General features: G+C 42.1%; 1 protein-coding gene and 1 non-coding gene across 10 annotated transcripts in view; one reads left to right on the forward strand and one right to left on the reverse strand.

The window, feature by feature from the left end:
- RAF1 (Raf-1 proto-oncogene, serine/threonine kinase) overlaps positions 1–18,451 on the reverse strand; it is a 79,282-nt gene that overhangs the window by 38,897 nt on the left and 21,934 nt on the right. For 3 of the 9 annotated variants that reach the window (XM_055109500.2, XM_063602184.1, XM_057301599.2), the window contains exon 2: positions 3,827–3,918. The exons of the other annotated variants lie outside the window; for them this stretch is intronic. The gene's annotated coding sequence lies outside the window, so the exon portion shown is untranslated. The remainder of the gene's footprint in view (positions 1–3,826; positions 3,919–18,451) is intronic. 9 annotated transcript variants of the gene reach the window in all.
- Positions 10,156–10,256, forward strand: LOC112439489 (small nucleolar RNA U13). Its single transcript, XR_003027764.1, has one exon. It is a non-coding gene; the product is annotated as a small nucleolar RNA U13 (small nucleolar RNA).

Genomic DNA, 18,451 nt, shown 5'->3' on the forward strand with positions numbered 1-18,451 from the left:
CTCTTCACCTGCAAGGCTGAAACCCCAAAAACAGGCAAGCTGGTTTTTTCACATCTTGTCTCCACCCAAGAGACATCTCTTTAGAGAGGCTTTCCCTAACCACACTAGCCAAAATAGCCTGCTCTCCTTCTGCCAATTAATACTGTTTCATTTTCTGCATGGTATTTATGTTAGACAGTTTTCAAGTTTTAGTCAGTCCCCCTACCTTCCTTCTGCTCCATAAGGGCAGAACCCTGCCAATCTTGCTCAGTATCTGGAATACAAAGGCACTCAAATATTTACTAAATTAAGGGAAAAGCCAGAATAATGCTACAAAAACAGTAATGTTTTTAAATAGAAAAGACCTGTCAAAAACTATCAAATGTGAATCAAATCTCCCTTTAGTGGTACATCTTTAAAAAATACTTTGTCAGCCGGGCGCAGTTGTTCACACCTGTAATCCCAGCACTTTGGGAGGCCCAGATGGGAGGACAGCTTGAGGCCAAGAGTTCAAGACCAGCCTGGTCAACACAGCAAGACCCCATCTCTAAATTTAAAAAAAAAATTTTAATTACAAAAACAGTATTTTGTTTTCCAGCAAGATGAACTGTAATAAATTTTATTTTTTATATAGATATATATTTTCAATTGAGATGAAGTCTCACTATGTTGCCCAGGCTGGTCTTGAACTCCTAGGCTCAAGCACTCCTGCCACACTTCTGCCCCTGCACCCAGCTTGCAATAGATTTTATTCTATATTCAACTGTGGGGGAAGACTGTATTGGAATTGACTGATTCCAATTGATTGGTGAAGAATCCACTGATAAGACTAAAATGTAACCTCAGTCCAAGAATAGTAATTTTACAATGAATTCTAAGTCTTGCAGGCACTCAAAATATAGTGCTGGTACTCAGTAGAGAATATACTACAATAACTTTTAATAAAAAGTGACAAAATAAAAATACACCTACTTTATTTAATTCAAGTTTTAGATTATTTGTCATTCATAGTATTTTATTTTCTATCTCCATATCAAGACCACTTACAGCTTAAGAGACAGGCTAAGGGTTGGGTGCGGGGGCTCACGCCTGTAATCCCAGCACTTAGGGAGGCCGAGGTGGGTGGATCACGAGGTCAGGAGATGGAGACCATCCTGGCTAACAGGGTGAAACCCCTCTACTAAAAATACAAAAAATTAGCCGGGCGTGGTGGTGGGCACCTGTAGTCCCAGCTACTCAGGAGGCTGAGGCAGGAGAATGGCATGAACCTGGGAGGCAGAGCTTGCAGTGAGCCGAGATCACGCCACTGCACTCCAACCAGCCTGGGCGACAGAGCGAGACTCTGTCTCAAAAAAAAAAAAAAAAAAGAGGCAGGCTAAGTTAATGTTTCCTAACCTTTTTCTTTTTTCTTTTTTTTTTTTTGAGACAGTCTTGCTCTGTTGCCCAGGCTGGAATGCAGTGGCGCGATCTTGGCTCACTGCAACCTCTGCCTCCCAGGTTCAAGAAATTCTCCCGCTGCAGCCTCCCAAGTAGCTGGGATTACAGGCATGTACCACCACACCTGGCTAATTTTTGTATTTTTAGTAGAGACAGGGTTTCTCCATGTTTGCCAGGCTGGTATTGAACTCCTGACCTCAGGTGATCCACCCGCCTCAGCCTCCCAAGTGTTGGGATTACAGGTGTGAGCCACTGCACCCAGCCTTCCTAACCATTTTCATGGCACATACTCATACAAACGATAGGTCATATTTGCAAAACATGCTGAAATACGCAGACAATGCTGCTTCAAGGGCCCTACAAGTTGTCTCAGGGAAGAGAGGTACAACTCTAACCTGTTAATCACAGAAAATTCTACTAAGGTATTCCTTTATCAAGGCAAACATCTGAAAAATCAGGGCAGACATCTGAAAACAAGGAGGAAAAAGCATCTTCTAAAAAAATCATATAGCAGCAACATACTTCAATCTTAAATGGAGATAATCAGAAACCCTGTTGATACTACCTTCAAATATAAGCATAGATCTAGCTTTTAATACTGTAATTTCTCTGACTAAAGGCCCCATGTTAAAAAAGTATATACAGACACACATACACACACATCCTAGACACATACTAAAACTAGATAAGCCAAAGTGAAAATCAGCTTCTGCATGTGAAAGGTCTTTTAAAGTTCCACAGATAAGTTCTAAAATCAAATGCAGTCTCTTATGAATGGAGAAATTTGTCATGTTGGAAAAGATCAATCATTTAAAAAGAGAGACATGTTGGCCGGGCACAGTGGATCACCCCTGTAATCCCAGCACTTTGGGAGACCAAGGTGGATGGATCACCTGAGGTCAGGAGAATTGCTTGAACCCAGGAGGTGGAGGCTGCAGTGAGCCAAGATTGCGCCACTGCACTCCAGCCTGAGCAATGAAGCAAGACTCCAACTCAAAAAAAAAACAAAAACAAAAACAAGGAGCTCCTAAAAATTAGTAAAAACATTGGAAAAAAACAGGAAATTAAATTCACAGAAAAGCAATACAAAGGCCAACAAACATGTATGTTTATATATAAAGTAGGGAAACACAAATATAAAAACTTTTTTATCAATTTGTAAAATTTATTTTATTTTTATTTATTTTTTTGAGGCGGAATCTCACTCTGTTGCCCAGGCTGGAGAGCAGTGGCGCAATCTCTGCTCATTGCAGCCTCCACCTTCTGGGTTCAAGTGATTCTCCTGTCTCAGTCTCCCAAGTAGCTGGGATCACAGGCATGCACCACTATGTCTGGCTAATTTTGTGTTTTTAGTGGAGATAGGGTTTAACCATGTTGCCCAGGCTGGTCTTGAACTCCCAACCTCAGGTGATCCACCCACCTCAGCCTCCCAAAGTGCTGGGATTACAGCCGTGAGCTACTGTGCCCAGACAGATTTGTAAAATTAAAAAGACAAAACATCTAGCACAAGCATTTGAAGTATTCTACTCTCACAGTGAAGAGTATAAACCACAGAAGTACAGCAATCTAATAGTATCTATTAACTATTTAAAGATTTAACTTCACATTTCACACCCAGCACTACACAAACACAGGAATGTTTCTAATACCAATAAACTGAAAATTACCTCAGACTCAAAGCCACAGAACTAAAATTGGAACAATTTAAGGCAGGACTGGTTTAAAAACAAGACCTCCCAGGAAAGAATATTGCCCCCAGTACATTAGCTAAAGGTCTAAGTGAAAGAATATTTACCCCCAGCTACTTAAGAGGCTACTCAAGATTTCCTGAGGCCAGGAGTTCGAGGCTGTAGTGCATGACTGCACCTGTGAAGAGCCACTGAAGTCCACCTGGGCAACACAGTGAGATCCCTTCACACATACACGAGTCATTTTCCATAATTTAAGAATAAGGTCAGTGTCATCTGTCACCAATACCAATACAATTTAATACTTCCAAGTACTATATGCGTAGTATAATATCGAAAGTAAACCATACTGCAGGAAATAGATAAGCATTAAAAAAAAAAAGTAGGCCGGGCGCAGTGGCTCACGCCTGTAATCCCAGCACTTTGGGAGGCTGAGACAGGCAGATCACCTGAGGTCAGGAGTTTGAGACCAGCCTGGCTAACATAGTGAAACCCTATTTCTACTAAAAATACAAAAAATTAGCCAAGCGTGGTGGTGCACGCCTGTAATCCCAGCAATCCCAGCTACTCAAGAGGTGGAGGTTGCAGTGAGCCAAGATAGCGCCACTGCACTCCAGCTTGAGCAACATGAGCAAAACTGTCTCAAAAAAAAAAAAGTAAACCAAACATTTAAAAAAAAAAATTTTTTTATTTGTTCATGGGCTGGGCACCGTGGCTCTCACCTGCAATCCCAGGACTCTGGAAGGCTGAGATGGGAGGACTACTTGAGCCCAGGAGTTTAACACCAGCTCTGGGAAACATACCAAGACCCCATCTGTACAAAAAAATTTCAAAAATTAGCTGAGTGTCATGGCATGCACCTGTAGACCCAGCTACTTGGGAGACTGAGGTGGGAGGATCACTTGAGCAAAGGAGGTCGAAGCTGCAGTGTGCCACGATCACACAACTGCACTCCAGCCAAAGCGACAGACCGAGACCTTGTCTAAAAAAAAAAAAAGGCATTTAAAAAAAGAATATTGTTAAGTATGTAATTTGATGATACTTTGGTAACAAAAAGTTTATATGGAAACTAATTGTAAAATCACATTTCTGCTCAATGATAAAGTTTTTTTGTTGTTGTTTTTTAAAGATAACTTCGCCAGGCGGGGTGGCTCACGCCTGTAATCCCAGCACTTTGGGAGGCTGAGGTAGGTGAATTACCTGAGGTCAGGAGTTCGAGATCAGCCTGACCAACATGGTGAAACCCCGTCCCTACTAAAAATGCAAAAATTAGCCAGGGTTGGTGCTGCACGCCTGTAGTCCCAGCTACTCAGGAGGCTGAGGCAGGAGAATCGCTTGAACCCAGGAGGCAGAGGTTATAGTCAGCCAAAACTGTGCCACTGCACTCCAGCCTGGGTGACAGCGAGACTCTGTCTCAAAAAAAAAAAAAAAAGAAAAGAAAAAAACTCTTCATATATACAAAATAGTAGTAAAAACTTTTATTACCACAAAAGTTCCCAGGCTTTAAACATTTATTTGGTAAGACAGTCTGGGAACTTGTATTCTATAGGCGAAACATTTACCTTTCACATGCCAGAGAAGACATAGTGTATTCATAATTTATCATGATATCTAAACCATATAAATTATTTCAGAAGCCTACAATTTACTTAATACAAATTATTCTAGTCTAGTACAGAAATTAGGTTTACCTGGTTCCAAGCTACTTCTCTCTGGATTCCTGACTTCCCCTGGTCACCCCTACCAATCATCACAGAATGCTTCAAAAATCAAAAGGCCTAGATTCTACTCTGTTTTGCCTTCCTCTACTTTGGCTACTATTCCGTTAAAAAATTACTATATGGGCCTAACCCCAAAATCAGTCTCTGAAAGATACCAGGGGACGTTTTAGGATAGAAAAAAAAGGGATGACTCATAATTGCCAGTTATCTTAGCTTTCTGTAGTCACCTACTCTATATCTATCAATCATGAATTTATATAAACTTCTCTACAACTATTTTTTCTGGTCGACATTATTTCTGAGGGTGGTAGGTTCCCTAGGTTCACCAAAAAAAAATTGCCTTTCATTAGCTTCATGCATCATTCTGCCACCTGGACTTTGAGGATATATTTGCTTTAATCAAGCAATTCATGACTGTTATGGTGTAAATTCTTCAAAGCCGTATCTTTCTATAATCTCTCAACTGCATTTATTCCCTATGTGAATATTTCTTATTCCCTATGTGAAAGTTAGAGTGTGGCCAGGCACACTGGCTCACGCCTGTAATCCTAGCACTATGGGAGGCCGAGGCAGGTGGATAACCTGAGGTCAGGAGGTTGAGACCCGCCTGGCCAACATGGCAAAACCCCATCTCTACTAAAAATACAAAAATTAGCCGGGTGTGATGGCATGTGCCTGTAATCCCAGCTACTCCGGAGGCTGAGGCAGGATAATCGCTTGAACCTGGGAGGCAGAGGTTGTAGTGAGCTACTGCACTTCAGCCTGGGCAACAAGAGTGAAACTCCGTCTCAAAAATTAAAAAGTTAGAGTGTAAAACTATTTCTACATTCAAGTTATAAAATGGGCTTACAGCCTGGCCAGATGCGGTAGTTCATGTCTGTAATCCCTGCACTTTGGGAGACAGAGGTACGAAGATCACTTAGGCCCAGGAGTTTGAGACCAGCCTTGGCAATAATGAGACCTCATCTCTACAAAATCTAAAAACTAGCCGGGTGTGGTGGCATGCACCTGTAGCCCCAACTACTTGGGAGGCTGAAGCTGGAAGATCACTTGATCCCAGGAATTCAATACCAGCCTGGACAACACAGTTAGACACCTACTCTACAAAAAAAAGTTTTTAAAAAGTCATTTTTCCTACTTCATGTAACTCTACTAGTTTTCATGTATTTCATTATCGTGTTAATAAGAAAAAAATCTCAGTATATTATACTATCATTCTTTTCTCAGGCACTGTAAGTTATTTTGTGACCTTATTTATCATTCAAATTTCTACTTTAAAGTAGAAGATACTTTAATGGATACACTGGCAGTAACTTCTATTCATATAAGTATGATGAACCTGAAACTATTTTTTTGGCGGGGGCGGGGCACATGGTCTCACTCTGTTGGCCAGGCTAGAGGGCAGTGGTGCAATCTTGGCTGACTGCAACCTCTGTTTCCCACATTCAAGTGATCCTCCCCCTCCAGCCTCCCAGGTAGCTACGACTACAGGTGTGAGCCACCATGCTGGCTAATTTTTGTATGTTTAGTAGAGATAGAGTTTTACCATGTTGGCCAGGCTGGTCTCAAACTCCTGACCTCAAGTGATTCACCAGCTTGTCCTCAGCTGGGATTATAGGCATGAGCTACCACACCCAGCCAGTTCACTAATTTTTAAATATCATGACAGTTGTATCATAATTCCTATGGATCATTTTAAATCAACTGACCCATAGAAGTCAACCAAAAATACAAAACCAATGAAACAATGGTAGTTGTAGAATCCACATGTTAAATATTAAAATTTATGTAAATAATTACAAAAAGTTGGCTATTGTTTAAGATGTAATATAAAATTAGAACCACAAGCAAGTGTCCATGAAAAAAACACAAACACTTGACAAAGCTTGTTTGGCTATCTGAACAAAAACAATAAGTGTTTGCTCTCTATTTTGGTACTCGCTAAAACTCACTAGGCAACAAGATATATCCACCAAAAAATAAATTTCTTAAAACTCTGTACCAACTAAGCAGCAGCAACAATAATGATATTAGCTAATGTATTAGCTAATACAGAATGCTTATTATCTATCAGTTCTTCACATACAATATCCCTTTTAATCCTCCCAACAACCCCCTATAAGAGAACTTATCATTTTAGAGTGAGGAATCTATGGACCATAAAGGTTAAGTAAAAATGTCCAAGGTTACATGGTATTCAGAATATTCACAAATCTCACCAGGGTTTCATCACACCATCACATATGTTAAGATCCGTGCATTCGTGGGAGACGCGGTTCCTAAGATGAGGTGACAGATTTCAACCTTGTGGCAGCCTACTCTGGCTTCCTGGTATCTGGCTCTTTCCTCTACTCTGATAATCTGTTTCTAATTATACTTTTATTTGTTTATTTTTCTAAGGCATGACCGGTCTGGGTCTGTTGCCCAGGTTGGAGTGCAGTGGCATGATCATGGCTCACTGCAGCCTTGAGCCACATTCAAGCAATCCTCCTGCCTCAGCTTCCTGATTAGCTGGGACTACAGATGCACACCACTGAGTCCAGCTAATTTTTTATTTTCTGTAGAGACGAAGTCTCACTATCTTGCCCAGGCTGGTGTTGAACTCCTGGCCTCAAGTGACCCTCCCACCTCAGCCTCCCCAAAGTGCTAGGATTATCGGCGTAAGCCACTACACCTGGCCTAATTATATTTTTACTTACAATAAAACAAAAACTAAATTTGGGAAGGAGGATAAAGGGGAAGTTACTCACAATTTTACTAATCCTAACACATTTTTTTGGGTATCATCTTCTAATATTAGAGGCACAATAAATAACTATCAGTTCAAAATCTACCTCCACCTTTTATTAGCTGTATGGCCTGGCCTTTCACCAAATTGCTTACCTTTCCCATATACCAATTTTCATCACTTATTCATGCAATAAACATTACTGAGTGCCTACTATGTACCAGGCACTGTTCAAGATGCTTGGGCTACCTCAGGGAACAAAACACAAGGATCCATGATCATAAGAGAAGCCTATCTTCTGCTGGAGGCATTCACAGTAAATTCTATGATAGTGGGTGATAAGTGCTGGGGAAAGGGAGGCAGACTGCAATTACATAGTGAGGTCACAGTAGGTCTCAACGAAGAGGTAACTGCTGAGACCTGGAAATCAGTGAGTCTGACTTGCAGATAACTGAGAGAACAACATTCCAGGTAGAAAGAACAGCCAGTGAAAATCCTTTGTACAAGGAATGGTAAAAAGATCATAGAGTTGATTACAATGTAGGGGAGCAGGGACAATGTGGGTAACATAATGCCTTGTAGGTTATTAAAAGGACTTTTTGCCTTTTACTGAGTGAAGTGGGAAGCCACTGAAAGGTCTTGAGCAGAGGAAAGGCACAAAAGGCACAATCTACCTTAGATTTTTTCTTTTGGAGACAGGGTCTCACTTTGTCACCCAGAGGGAGTGCAGTGGCACGATCTCTGCTCACTGCAACCTCTGCTTCCTGGGTTCAAGCGATTCTCCCACCTCAGCCTCCTGAGTAGCTGGGACTACAGGCACGTGCCACCACGCCTGACTAATTTTTGTATTTTTTGGTAGAGATGGGGTTTCACTGTGTTGGCCAGGCTTAAATCTTAAAAGGATTGTTCCAGGCTCAGTGACTCATGCCTGTAACCCCAGCACTTTGAGAGGTCAAGGTGGGCGGATGAGCCCAGGAGTTCGAGACCAGTCTGAGCAACATGGCAAAACTCAGTCTCTACAAAAAAATTTAAAAACTGGCCAGGCGTGGTGGCTCACTATATTAAAAATAAATGACATAGGCAGTTAGATATAGAATTATGAAGTTCAGAAGATGTCTGGGCAGAAGAACTGTAAAATAAAGATATTATTTATCTAATTGAGTTGTTACTAAATTGTTCAATAGTGGCCAGGCGCAGTGGGTCACGCCTGTAATCCCAGCACTTTGGGAGACCGAGGCAGGCGGATCAAGAGGTCAGGAGATCAAGACCATCCTGGCTAACATGGTGAAACCCTGTCTCTACTAAAAATACGAAAAAATTAGCTGGGCGTGGTGGCGGGCGCCTGTAGTCCCAGCTTCTCGGAAGGCTGAAGCAGGAGAATGGCATGAACCCGGGAGGCGGAGCTTGCAGTGAGCCGAGATCGCGCCACTGCACTCCAGCCTAGGCGACAGAGTGAGACTCCATCTCAAAAACAAAACAAAACAAAACAAAATTGTTCAGTAGTGTTTGTAAAGCACTTAGCATTGCACCTAACACAGAGTAAACGATACTGTTATAGCTTCTATCCCACAGAAGAACACCCACCACAGGAGATGAGAGAGGGTGGAAATTCAGCTCATGCTTCACTTGCTAGGCTATGTGTCTGGTATACAGACAGCATAAGCATGAAGGATGGGGATCCTTCTAATTCACATGTAGAAGTTTTCCTGCTAGCTGAGCAACATCTCTGCAGAGGTACATCTGTTCAAAATTGACCTTTTTCTATTTAGTAATGGTGACTTTGGGGCTGTGGCCCTAATCCTTTTCCACATACCCATGTACTTTTACACAATTACACTCTCAATCCAAATACTGTATCACAATATTCTCCTTCAAATTTAATTTTAAATGTTTGATAATAAATTATTTAATTTTGGCAGGGCACAGTGGCTCACGCCTGTAATCTCAGCAGTTGGGGAGGCCAAGGCAGGGGGATCACGAGGTCAGTAGTTCGAGACCAGCCTGGCCAACATGGTGAAACCCTGTCTCTACTAAAAATACAGAAATTAGCTGGACACAGTGGCGCATGCCTGTAGTCCCAGCTACTCGGGAGGCTGAGGCAGGTGAATTGTTTGAACCCGGGAGGCAGAGGTTGCAGTGAGACGAGATTGCACCGTTGCACTCCAGCCTGGGCAACAAGGGCGAAACTCCGTCTCGAAAAAAAGAAAAAAAGAGTAGGCTTGGGTGAATTGTCAAAATAAACTTATTCTCTGAAGCAATGGATCACTGTCTGTTTTTTTCTGATCTTTTGGGGCAGGGAGAAGTAGGTTTAACCTGGAAAAGGAGGGTTGTGCTACTACCTCATCTTTCTTAAGTGACAAAGCCTTCTAAAAGTTTAGAGAAGGTAAAGATACAGATTGATAAAGGCAACCAACAACAGTGGGTATAATCTTTCTAAGAATTCCACATTAGTCAGCTTTCCATCAGCAACTTAAAAGAAAGAGACTATTTTCTATTTTTTATACCCCTTTGACAAAAAGTAGAATTCAACAACCTAGTTCCCGAAGAGCTCTCTGAAACTCTTCTGAAACTCTGAAACTCTCTAAAACTCAGTCCCAGGCTGATCCTTTTGTAGTTTATAAGCATGATTGAGTTTTCACACTCATGTGTGAGATGTGCCTTCTTCAAACCTTGTAATGACATGGACACATTACCCATCTGACATGAAGAGGAAAAAACAAAAAAAGTAGTCCCAGGCTTATATTCCTGGAGAAGGTAAATTAGAGGATCTCTTGACTGGAGGATTCCAGACCCAGTTGAGAGTATGAATACTGTTCTGCAAACTACACTTACTGAATCCTTGACTGCAGAAACCCCTTTTCCCCAGTGGGGCAACCAAACTCAAAGAAACTAAAATCTTTAGTTTCCCTTACCTTACAATAAAGCTCAAAGACAACAAATCTCATCCATGCACCCAAAGATTCCAATTTGTTTTTAATCTTATCTTTTAAAAAAATAAAGAGGTTGCAAAGGAATATCAGACTTTTTAGGAAACCCTCGAATATGGATGATAAAGACCAAAACACACAGAGAAAAAAACCCACAATGGCCTGTAATCCAGCACTTTGGGAGGGTGAGGCAGGAGGATCACTTGAACCCAGGAGTTCAAGACCAGCCTGGACAACACAGTAAGACCCTCATCTCTACAAAAAATTATAAAAATCATTCCAACACAGTGGCGAACGCCTGTACTCCCAGGTATAGGCTGAGGTGGGAGGATCACTTGAGCTCAGGAGGTCGAGGCTGCCAAGAGCTGTGATTGTGTTGTGCCACCACACTTCCAGCTTGGGCAACAGAGGGAGACCCTGTCTGGAAATTAAAAAAAAAAAAAAAAAAAAGAAAGGAAAAGAAAAAAGAAAAAAATCCACAATGAAAGAACTTGAACTATCAGATTAAAATAGCCTATCGAATGCCTAACACGTTAAATATCACAATAATGGAGGACCAGATTCTATAAACTTTTACAGTTAAAAAAAAAAAAATACAGGCCCAGCGCAGTGGCTCACGCCTGTAATCCCAGCACTTTGGGAAGCCGAGGCGGGCGGATCATGAGGTCAAGAGTTCAAGACCAGCCTGGCCAACATGGTGAAACCCTGTCTCTACTAAAAAATACAAAAATTAGCTGGGTGTGGTGGTGCGCACCTGTAATGTCAGCTACTTGGGAGGCTGAGGCAGGAGAATCCCTTGAACCCAGGAGGCAGAGATTGCAGTGAGCCAAGATTGCGCCATTGCACTCCAGCCAGGGCAACAAGAGTAAAAACTCTCTCAAAAAAAAAAAAACAAAAAAAATCAGGAATCCGAATGACTTCAAACTCTTCAACAACACTAGAAGACATAATGGAGCAAAGCCTCCTAGATTCTGAAGGAAAACTATCTCCAATTTACAATAATCAGCAAAACTATCAGTGAGGGACAGAACTAGAGAGATATTTTCTGACATTCATGATTACAAAAATTTGAACCTCCATGATTCCTTTCTCTCTCTTTTTTTTTTTTTTTGAGATGAGTCTTGCTCTATCACCCATGCTGGAGTGCAGTGGCATGACCTTGCTCACTGCAGCCTCCGCCTCCCAGGTTCAAGCGATTCTCCTGCCTCAGCCTCCCGAGTAGCTGGGACTACAAGCACACACTACCATGCCTGGCTAATTTTTTTTTTTTTTTTTAGTAGAGATGGGGTTTCGCCATGTTGGCCAGGCTGGTCTCAAACTCCTGATCTCAGGTGATCCACCCGCCTCGGCCTCCCAAAATGCTGGGATTACGGGCTTGAGCCACCGCGCCTGGCCCGTAATTCCTTTCTCAAGGGATTTGTTACAGGAATATAGCAAGAGAAAGACTTAGGATATAGGAAACGGGACATCCAGCATAGGAAAGAAGCGAAGGAAATCTCCAGAAGGCCAATGGAGGGAAATCCCTGGGTGACAACTGTGCACCGGATACAAGAATCCATAATTATGTGACCCCTTCTAGCAATTTCCAACTATCACCTACATAATGGCCTTTTTTCTTGAGAGTGCCAGGGAGGGAGGAAGGGAGGAAAGTGGTTGGAGGAAGAGCAGAGAGAGGGAAGGAGTAACAGAGAAGGGAAGGAAATAGCCCATATTTTCAAAGTTAGCCCCTTTAAGTATATTCTCTCCCCTTTGGAGGAGGTGAATGGTAAAACCTGTGCTAGGTCTTCAGATACTCCAGGTAGCTGAACAACATTAATAAAATAGTATAGCACCACAGTGTTTCCCAAAGCAGGGGATATATACTATTCATGGTTTACAAAATGATTATAAGAGATATGTATACAAGATATAAACTAAAACTGATATAAGGAAAAAGTCTCAGTTAGGTGCTAGTATATGTTTAATACTTCTTTAAGACTTTCTACTAGGGCAGCCACGATGGCTCACACTTGTAATCCCAGCACTATGGGAAGCCAAGGTGGGTGAATTGCATGAGCTCATGAGTTCAAGACCAGCCTGGGCAATATGATGAAATCCTGTCTCTGTTAAAAATACAAAAATTAGCTGGGCTGTGCACCTGTAATCCCAGCTACTCAGGAGGCTGACGCAGGAGAATTGCTTGAAACCAGGAGGCGGAGGTTGCAGTAAGCCGGGATCTTGCCACTGTACTCCAGGCTGGGTGACAGAGGGAGACCCTGTCTCAAAAAAAAAAAAAAAAAAAAAAAAAGGCCAGGGGCCATGGCTCACACCTGTAATCCCAACACTTCAGGAGGCCGAGGTGGGCAGATCATGTAAGGTCAGGAGTTCGAGACCAGCCTAGCCAACATGGTGAAACCCCACCTCTACTAAAAATACAAAATTAGCCCGGTGTGGTGGAACACATCTGTAATCCCAGCTACTTGGGAGGCTGAGACAGGAGAATCCCTTGAATCAGGGAAGCAGAGGTTGCAGTGAGCCGAGATCGTGCCATTGCACTCCAGCCTGGGCAAAAAGAGTGAAACTCCAGCTCCAAAAAAAAAAAAAAAAAAAAGAGAGAGAGAGATTACTTTATAAATTTATTAGGCTGGGCGCGGTGGCTCACGCCTGTAATCCCAGCACTTTGGGAGGCCAAGGCGGGCGGATCACAAGGTCAGGAGATTGAGACCATCCTGGCTAACACGGTGAAACCCCATCTCTACTAAAAATACAAAAAATTAGCCAGGCGTGGTGGCGGGCACCGGTAGTCCCAGCTACTCAGGAGGCTGAGGCAGGAGAATGGTGTGAACCCATGAGGTAGAGCTTGCAGTGAGCCGAGATCGCGCCACTGCACTCCAGCCTGGGCGAAAGTGCAAGACTCCACCTCAAAAAAAAAAAAATTAATAATGTTGTTTTTAGGCCAGGCGTGGTGGCTCATGTCTGCAATCCCAGCACTTTGGGAGGCCGAGGTGGGTGGATCACTTGAGGTCAGGAGTTCCAGACCAGCCTGGCCAATGTGGTGAAACCCCGTCTCTACTAAAAATACAAAAATTAGCTGGGCATTGTGGTGGGCACCTGTAATCCCAGCTACTTGGGAAGCTGAGGCAGGAGAATCCCTTGAACCCGGGAGGCAGAGGTTGCAGTGAGCTGAGACTGCGACACTGCACTCCAGCCTGGGCGACAGAGCGAGACTCCATTTCAAAAATACAAAAAAAAAATATCTGGGTTTGGTGGTACATACCACCAAGCTACTTGGGAGGCTGAGAAATGAGAATCACTTGAGGCCATGGTGGAAGAATCGCTTGAGCCCAGTAGTTCAAGACCAGCCTGGGCAACATAACAAGACTGTATATCTTAAAAAAAAAAAAAAAAAAAACTGATTGATTACATTAAAATGCAGTAAGCATGGTTGCTCAAAAAAAAAGGGGACATTTGCTACACAGGCTAGGTGCGGTGGCTTATGCCTGTAATCCCAGCACTTTGGAAGGCTGAGATGAGGAAGACTACTTGGGTCCAGAAGTTCAAGACCAGCCTGGGCAACATGGCGAAACCCCTTCTCTACAAAAAATACAAAAATTAGCCAGGCATGGTGGCTTGCACCTGTAGTCCCAGCTATCTGGGCGGCTGAGAGGGGAGAATCACTTGAGCCTGGGAGGTGGAGGCTGCTGTGAGCTGAGATCATGCCACTGCACTCCAGCCTGGGTAACAGAGCAAGACCTTGTCTCAAAAAAAAAGAAAGAAAGAAAAAATATTTGCTACATCAATGAACAGCAGCGGCAACAACAGTTTCATTACATACTACATACCCTGGAGACTATACTGAACACTTTTGGTTTAGTAGATAAAAGAACAGGTACTGAGTTTGAAATCCAGCTTCACTACTTGGGCAACTCCATGGATCTAGGGTAAAGATAATAATGGTACAAACTTCACTGAATTGCAGTGAAGAATGAATAAGATAGTGTATATAAAGCACCTAATTTAGAGTCCGGCATATAAAAAACATTCTAAGTTAGCAAAAATTGTGTACCTCCGCTAGTAAAACAAATTCTTCAAGTGAAAAGCTGAACTCGCTCAATTTTTAAGTGTATTATACTCACTAGTAAACCTGGGAACTAGATTATCACCTAGGAACTAGGGTATGGGGTTAACTTCAATCTTTCAACTTCTGAGAACTTCAGTGAATTCACGAACTTCCAGAAACTGAATACAGAGTATTGTATATATGCATATGTACATCTTTGTAGGTCTTGCTTCTATTAACATTTTTTTTTTTTGAGATGGAGTTTCGCTCTTTTGCCCAGCCTCCCCAGTAGCGGGGACTACAGGCACATGCCACCACACCTGGCTAATTTTTGTATTTTCAGTAGAGACAGGGTTTCGACACGTTGACCAGGCTGTTCTGGAACTCCTGACCTCAGGTGATCCACCCGCCTCCATCTCTATTAACATTTGAAAGCAATCTGTCCTCTATGGAGCACAGTCATTGTGTTCTTAAAACACAAATGGAGGCCGGGCACAGTGGCTCGCAGGAGGCTGAGGTGGATGGATTACCTGAGGTCAGGGAGTTCGAGACCAGCCTGGCCAATGTGGTGAAACCCTGTCTCTACTAAAGATACAAAAATCAGCCAGGTGTAGTGGCACACACCTGAAATCCCAGCTACTCGGAAGGCTGAGGCAGGAGAAGCGCTTGAACCCGAGAGGCAGAGGTTGCAGTGAGCCGAAATTGCACTACTCCACTCCAGCCTGGGCGATAGAGCAAGACTGTCTCAAAACAAAACAAAAAACACAAATTTGGACATATTATTAAATACCCTTTATCTGTTATTTATTACACTCAAATTAGCACTCGAATTCTTTAACTGTGACCTACAAGACCGTTCATGATGGCCTGGCCCGTCACCCATCAAACAGGACCTCCCCTGACCACCCTGGTTCAAGTGTATCCTGCCCTTCCCCATCATTCTTCTCTTTACTCAGCTTTATGGTTTTCATAATAATTTATCACCACTTGAAATAATATTAGGTATTTGCCTACTCAATGATTATTGACTGCCTATACCACTAGGTAGTATGATCTAAGAAGCTAAGTTCAGTTCACCCTTATAACCCACTGCCTTTAAGTATCTAGCATTTGGCAGGCTCTTAAGAGTTATTTACTGAATGAGTAACATATGGCATCTGGGCTATCTGGCAAGTGGTGAGTTCTAACAAAAGTTATCAGTGCAGTCGTTTATGAACCACATTATGCCAAGAGACTATACTCAGAACTAGAACACTGACAACTGTGGAAAAACTGTAGAATCAGCATGGAGTAATTGTTGACTGGCAGTCAGCTAAGGAGCAGCCAGGATAATGATTGGCTGGCAGTCAGTCATCTAACAGTTCATCAAACAAATCCCAAACAGACCAGCTGATAATAATACCCAATTAAAGCTACTATAGAATTCTACGTCAGAGGTATTTCCAAAGTTTGATTTACTACTATTGTTTGGCATTCCCTTCACAGTTGTTTTATATTACAAATAAAACCAAATACATTCTTGTTCATCTGTTCTGTCACAGTAAACAGTAAATATTTTCTACCTACTCACACATCCGATTTGTCTTAAATGTACACTGCTGAAAATAAAGGGGACTTTTAAACTACAGGGCTCCTGCTCAAGAAATGTAAAAATGGGCATGGTGGCTCATGCCTGTAATCCCAACACTTTGGGAGGCTGAGATGGGCGGATCACCTGAAGTCAGAAGTTCGAGATCAACCTGGCCAACACGGCCTAAAAATACAAAAAAAGAAATGTAAAAATGTGTTTTTAAACATACATAAGGTCATGTAGAATGCAAAAGAATGTACAGGAACATGATGGATTACGTTTATTGATTTGCATATGTTGAACCAGCCTTGCATCCCAGGGATGAAGCCAACTTGATCACGGTGGATAAGCTTTTTGATGTGCTGCTGGATCAAGCTGGCTTCATCCCTGGGATGCAAGGCTGGTTCAACATACATAATCCATCATATAAACAGAACCAAAATCAAAACTACGTGATTATCTCAATAGATGCAGAAAAGGCCTTCAACAAAATTCAACAGCCCTTCATGCTAAAAACTCTCAATAAACTAGGTATTGATGGAACGTATCTCAAAATAATAAGAGCTATTTATGACAAACCCACAGCCAATATCATACTGAATGGGCAAAAACTGGAAGCATTCCCTTTGAAAACTGGCACCAGATAGGGATGCCCTCTCTCACCACTCCTATTCAACATAGTGTCGGAAGTTCTGGCCAGAGCAATCAGGCAAGAGAAGGAAATAAAGGGTATTCAATTAGGAAAAGAGGAAGTCAAATTGTCCCTGTTTGCAGATGACATGATTGTATATTTAGAAAACCTCATCATCTCAGCCCAAAATCTCCTTAAGCTGACAGGCAACTTCAGCAAAGTCTCAGGATACAAAATCAATGTGCAAAAATCCCAAGCATTCCTATACACCAATAACAGACAAACAGAGAGCCAAATCATGAGTGAACTCTCATTCACAATTGCTTCAAAGAGAATAAAATACCTAGGAATCCGACTTACAAGGGATGTGAAGGACCTCTTCAAGGAGAACTACAAACCACTGCTCAACGAAATAAAAGAGGACACAAATGGAAGAACATTCCATGCTCATGGGTAGGAAGAATCAATATCGTGAAAATGGCCATACTGCCCAAGGTAATTTATAGATTCAGTGCCATCCCCATCAAGCTACCAATGACTTTCTTCACAGAATTGGAAAAAACTACTTTAAAGTTCATATGGAACCAAAAAAGAGCCTGCATTGCCAAGACAATCCTAAGCAAAAAGAACAAAGCTGGAGGCATCATGCTACCTGACTTCAAACTATACTACAAGGCTACAGTAACCAAAACAGCATGGTACTGGTACCAAAACAGAGATATAGACCAATGGAACAGAACAGAGCCGCCAGAAATAATACCACACATCTACAACTATCTGATCTTTGACAAACCTGAGAAAAACAAGAAATGGGGAAAGGATTCCCTATTTAATAAATGGTGCTGGGAAAACTGGCTAGCCATATGTAGAAACTGAAACTGGATCCCTTCCTTACATCTTATACAAAAATTAATTTAAGATGGATTAAACACTTAAATGTTAGACCTAAAACCATAAAAACCCTACAAGAAAACCTAGGCAATACCATTCAGGACATAGGCATGGGCAAGGACTTCATGACTAAAACACCGAAAGCAAGGGCAACAAAAGCCCAAATTGACAAATGGGATCTAATTAAACTAAAGAGCTTCTGCACAGCAAAAGAAACTACCATCACAGTGAACACGCAACCTACAGAATGGGAGAAAATTTTTGCAATCTACCCATCTGACAAAGGGCTAATATCTAGCATCTACAAAGAACTTAAACAAATTTACAAGAAAAAAAATCAAACAACCCCATCAAAAAGTGGGCAAAGGATATGAACAGACACTTCTCAAAAGACGTTTATGCAGACAACAGACACATGAAAAAATGCTCATCACTGGCCATCAGAGAAATGCAAATCAAAACCACAATGACATGCCATCTCACACCAGTTAGAATGACGATCATTAAAAAGTCAGGAAACAACAGGTGCTGGAGAGGATGTGGAGAAATAGGAACACTTTTACACTGTTGCTGGGACTGTAAACTAGTTCAACCATTGTGGAAGTCAGTGTGGCGATTCCTCAAGGATCTAGAACTAGAAATACCATTTGACCCAGCCATCTCATTACTGGGCATATATCCAAAGGCTTATAAATCATGCTGCTATAAAGACACATGCACACATATGTTTATTGTGGTACTATTCACAATAGCAAAGACCTGGAACTAACCCAAATGTCCATCAATGACAGACTGGATTAAGAAAATGTGGCACATATACACCACGGAATACTATGCAGC

The sequence above is a fragment of the Pan paniscus genome, chromosome 2 (assembly GCF_029289425.2).
Source record: "Pan paniscus chromosome 2, NHGRI_mPanPan1-v2.0_pri, whole genome shotgun sequence".
NCBI lineage: Eukaryota > Metazoa > Chordata > Mammalia > Primates > Hominidae > Pan > Pan paniscus.